Below are 6,167 nucleotides of genomic sequence, written 5' to 3' on the forward strand. Positions count from 1 at the left end.
CCTATTTATGGGAGAAAAAGAATGAAATATAGTGGTTGAAGTGGCATGTACTTCTCTTGAACACAATACAATAGAAAAGTAGAACACATTTCTTGTCTCAAGCTCAAAAAAAAAAAAAAAAAAATCCACTCACTTAAAAACTTTGCTTAGAGAAAATTCCAGTTAAAAATAAGTTTTACATACAATTGCAGTCTATTAAAATTTTTGAATGTACTAATTGGCATGATGGTAGGATTACTCAATCGATCATCAAATATTCCTGAGCACTTGGAGTGTGTACTTTATGAAATGCTTTGCATGGCAAGGCTGGGGCTGCTATGCATCTGGAGGTTGCTCTTACTCTAAAAAATCTCTAAAATGAATTGTTAAAGCATCCTTTAGAAATGGTTTTGTGTGACACAGTACTTATAGTCAAACATTCTTTCTTAAATATCACTTACTATATTTTATTTTATTTTATTTATTTTAATTTTTTTCAGTATAAGTAGAAAAAATAATGAAAGAAAGCACAACAAACCTAAAACCTCAGTGCTCAAGGGATGCATTTTGAGTTTTGTATGAGTCATGAGAATTAATATATAATTCTTCTAGTCTTCATGAGCAGCATTTCATAAACTATACATTTGACTTCTTAACTTCCAACTTTCCTGGCACAACTCTTTCCACTCACATGATTTGTGGATATTGCAATGGGGCACGGAATTCTAACACAGTTCTGCCTTTCTCCTCTCTGTGTTTTACCTAATACTCTTCATCTGTCATAATAATTTCCTAAAATTCCTCTGTGTTCTATTTTTTCAGTCCAGTCTTGGATTAGCTCTGGATTTATGAAATTATATAGATAAATTTGTTCAATAGTTATTTAGAATGTAGAATAAATGAATAACTGAATGACTACCCTGATGTCATTAGAATTTTTAAATTAATATCAGGAATATTTTGTAGGTACATTTCATAGTTAAGCATAACTTATGCATTTACTAGGGAATGAAAATACTGAAGATATTTTTCATTAAATATATTAATAAGTGACTAATAGTTTTCTATGTTGTTTTTATCTAGTCAACTTGAAAAGACTCTATAATTACCTATGACTATTTCAATGTTCCAAAACAATTAAACAATTTACTTTTACTTCTACAGATTTTCTGTGGATTCACCAGGTCAAAATAAAAGGGCAAATTCATAGGTAAAGAAAGATTATACTGTTAATATAATCCACTTCTCTTCTATCACCAAATATTGGCATCTCTGATTTCTAAGTTCACTTTAGGTTTTCATGTCACAAACTCTTTTCCCGCCTTTCTCTATCTTTTTCCCCCTCTGTCTGTTTCTCTTGCTCTCCCTCTTATCATATATCTATATATACACATACCCAACAACCCTGTTCCATAGAGAAATGTGGTAGTTACCTTTCATTTATCTGATCAGATTTGTACCTGTGGTAATAAACATATTAAATTTTTTAATCAGATTCACATGAATCATATAACCTACCTAAAATTGAAACTACTAATAATTCAAAAGTACAGATAACCATTATATACATTCTTTTACTGAAAAAATCTGAGACACACAGATGCAGTTTTCAATTAAGGGGAAAAAATGAATCTTTTTGTCTCTCACTCTAGGATAAATTTTGGCTCTTAGTACAGAATCCTTGGTCAATGCAGGAGAAAACATTTCTCCACCAAAGGAGGCCTTCTTAATTATGGATCATTTTCCTCTCATACCACTTAATTACGTAACTTAGGTTACAATCTCTAGCTAGCCATGGTCTTATTAATAAAGAAATTCCAGATCTATTTCCAATAGTTGGTGTGAGAACATAAAATCCTGTAGGTAATATTTTGTATAAGAGTAAAAAATATACCAAGGAAATTATGCATATTCATTACCTTTGACCAGCACAGCATTAGCCAATAAATTTGAATGAGAAAGCCCTTAGGAGGGACTTACTCCTACTTCTCGCAGTTCTTACAAGTCCATATTATCTGAAGCATGGCTGCTTTCCACTTATATTTAATTCCCTGTCCTTTCCACAATGTGTATTATTGGTACATTTGTCAAAAATCACCTGCCTGTAAGTGCATTGATTTATTTCTGGGCTCTTTTTTTCTGTTCCATTGGTCTATGAGTCTGTTTTTATGCCAATACTATTGTTTTAGTTAACTATATCTTTGTAGCATTAAAAAACCAACTCACAATGGATTAAAGACTTAAATGTAAGGCCCAAAATTATGAAACTATTAGAAGAAAACATAAGGTAAATGCTTCGTGTCATTGTACTGAGCAAAAATTTTTTTTGGTATAACTCTAAAAATCCAGGCAACAAAAGCAAAAATAGATAAATGGGATACTCTCAAACTAAAAAACTTCTACACAGGAATGGGAACAATTAACAGAGTGAAGAGACAACCTAAAAAATGAGAAAAAATACTTGTAAACTATACATCTGGCAAAGGTTTAATATCCAGAATATATAAGGAACTCAATAGCAAAATAATGATAATAATAATAACCTGATTAAAAAGTATACAAAAGACCTTAATAGACATTTCTCAAAAGAAGACATACAAATGACCAATAGGTATACAAAAAATGCTCAATATAACTAATTATTAGGGAAATAAAAGTAAAAACCATAATGAGATATCACCTTACTCCAGTTAGAATGATTATTGTCAAAAAGAAAAAAAATAAGTGTTAGTATAATGTGCAGAAAAATGCACACTTATACACTATTGGTAGAAATTAAAGTTATTACAACCATTATGGAAAACAATATGGAGAATCCTCAAAAAAACTAAAAATAGGGCTACTATGTGATCAGCAATTACACTACTTGGCATATATCCAAAAGTTATGAAATTAATATGTTGAAGAGATGTCTGCACTCTCCTGTTTGTTGTAGCACTATTCACAATGAATGGTCAAGTTATGAAATCAACCTAAATTTCCATCAGTGGTGACTGGATAAAAACATGTGCTATAACAGCCGGGCGCGGTGGCTCACGCCTGTAATCCTAGCACTCTGGGAGGCCGAGGTGGGCGGATCGTTTGAGCTCAGGAGTTCGAGACCAGCCTGAGCAAGAGCGAGACCCCACCTCTACTAAAAATAGAAAGAAATTATATGGACAGCTAAAAATATATATAGAAAAAATTATCCGGGCATGGTGACGCATGCCTGTAGTCCCAGCTACTCGGGAGGCTGAGACAGGAGGATCGCTTGAGCTCAGGAGTTTGAGGTTGCTGTGAGCTAGGCTGACGCCACGGCACTCACTCTAGCCTGGGCAACAGAGTGAGACTCTGTCTCAAAAAAAAAAAAAAAAAAAAAAAAAAATGTGCTATTAACACACAATGGAATACTATTCCGCCATAAAGAGGAAGAAAACCCTGTCATTTGTGACAACAGGAATGAAGCTGGGGACACTATGTTAAATGAAATAAGCCAGGCACGAAAAGATAATTATTGCATGTTCTCACTCATGTGTAGAATCTAACCCTAAAAGCTTACTTAAGTTGACTTATTGTAAGATGGCCATCCCTTAAAGCTGAAAGTAAAATAAACAGCTAAGAGCAAGAGAGGAGGCAGTAAAGCCTACTAAATAATGTTCGTCATTAGGATCTAAGTCTTCAAGAAATGTTTAATGAATATTCAATATACACTATTTAAGAAAGCACAGGCTATTTCTATTTCAAATAGTAAAACAAAATAATTCTTAGTAATTTAAGATATAATTAAGAAAATATATGTTTATAGAAACAAAAAATTTTCATAGAAACATAAAATGTTAGTAAGTTGAAAAAATATTAGTGGTTATTCAGACCAATTCCTTTTTTTCAGTAGCAAAGAAACTGAAGCCCATAGTGGAAAAACAAATTGCTCAATTCCACAGGATAGGGGGTAGCTGAGCTAATATTATAAGCCATGTCTTCCTCTCAATGACTAAAAGGTTTTTACTGAATACTTGTTATGTTTCAGGCAATAGGCAGCATAACCAAATGCTCACAACAAAGCCAGTCTAATAACTCATTTCCTTCCATTCAAACAGTCTGCCCTGAATATTACAATGAAACAAACTTTGGTTCAGTATTCTCTTTGTATTTCCTACCATTACCAGTCTCATTTATCAAGTTGAAGCTGCTTTATTATTACCTTTCAAATCTAATATTTTTTAATACTCCCCCCAAAAGAAATTAAATAATGGATAAGCTTAGATTAATATAAAAGTAGCATAGCTGTATTTGCTTCATAAAAGTCAGAATTTTTAAAAATATGTTTTTATGAAAAAAGATTCAGTCAGGCATATTATGCCTTTTTATTTTGTGAAAACTGCATTTTGGTATGAATGCTCAATTGGCAAGATTCATAATTTTTAATAGCTTGTGTAAGAAGTGTATTGAAGTATAACTCATTTAACCTGTTTATTGTAAATCTGCATAGGTTTGCATTTTTAATAATTTGTAGAAAGATCATCCTTTTGTCCAGAGTGCTTTTTTTTTTTTACTTTTTACATGTTTAACGTTAAATGCAAAATAGAAATTCTAGCTTTTTAAATTCATAATTAGTAAGAGCTTATAACCAATAAACTTTCATTAACATTATATTTCTCAATAAATCTATATATTCCCAATAAGATGAACTGATATTTATTGAAAGGTGCTCCCGAAAGGATCAGAAAAAGAACAGTTTATCACTAACCCATCCATCTACAGGATAAAATCTTGAAGTTCTTCCCTGTAGCATCAATTTTCCCTGGTTAATTTAGTTGGCTTGTAGTAAATGACTTGAAGGCTGACCTAATCTCTAAATATTGCTCTGTGAAATGTTCTGTATTTTGTGTCTTCTATTTACTTTTGTGGAGTCGATATTTCTCTACTCAACTGCAAACCTAGTTTTGTATTCCCTTGTTACTTTCCTTAGCACAGCAAACACTATATTATTATTTTTTTTTAAACTGTAATAGTTGACTGCTGCCCTGCAGCCCCTAACCACCTCAATTCCCCTTGGTTTTCAAAGGAAAAGATTGGAAATTCACATAACTGCAACTTTCACAAATTTATTGAACCTGAAAAGCTAAGAAAACCTTGTTAAATGTTGAGGCAGCATGCAAGAAAAAGTCTAAAGCAGTTCAGAAGTAAAACATAAAATTTATGCTCTCACTGCATGAAGAAAAAAAATTCAAAGTTGAAGAAAAGAAAAGGGACCTGAAATAAAGTGGGAAGAGGATAATAAATGTATTTTATATTGGTTAATTAAAACATAGTTTAGATCTTTCTAATTTTAAATATATGAAAGTACAGTGAAAGGGAAGGTTGGAATCAATACATAAATCAGGAAAGGAACTATAGAGATGTTTGAGATGGTTGGGAGAACAATTCAAGCAAATACTCTACTTCTGGGATTGCATATTTGCAATGTCTCTTACTTCGATTCTTTTACTTCAAAAACTTATTTATCAAATTAGAACACAGTTGCCAAATTATGAGCCAGAAAAAAACCTAGATGTGGTATACATTTTAAGCACTGTATATCATGACTAGGATATTCAAATCGCAAGTAATAATTGGATTAAAATTATTTGCCTTCAATTTCACTGGGAAGTATAATATAATTACTAACAAAAATAAGCTATGCTGCAATTTTATAATGTGGACTTAATGTAGAAATAAGCATAACACTGTGTTTATAATTAAAAAGAAGCCATAGTCATTTTTTAATTCTTAAAAGTATTGACTACTTAAAGAAAAGCAACCTAAAATGTTTTCTTCTCACTTTGAAAATTAGCAATGTATAGGTAGGTATATATACACATATATAGTCTTTTCCAAATGGCATATATTAATATATACATTATTTTTATCATTTTATAAAATAACAGATATTTGTTACAGGGTAAAGAAAAGAAATTTTAAAAGTGAGCAATCCTAAATTAATGCAACAGCAATGTAACTACATTTGCTTCATAAATGTCAGGACTTTAAAAAGTCCCGCTATATAAGTAATATTATTTTAATGACTTAAGCATGTATTAAGCTGTGTTAAGCATTATCATACATGTGTTACACATGTGTTAAGCAGGTATTGAACTGAGTTAAACTTATCTGAGCCTTTTAGCTTATGTCTTCATAGATTTGCATTTTAAAAAATTTATAGAAAAATC

Source organism: Eulemur rufifrons, chromosome 4 (genome assembly GCF_041146395.1).
Source record: "Eulemur rufifrons isolate Redbay chromosome 4, OSU_ERuf_1, whole genome shotgun sequence".
NCBI classification, from domain to species: domain Eukaryota; kingdom Metazoa; phylum Chordata; class Mammalia; order Primates; family Lemuridae; genus Eulemur; species Eulemur rufifrons.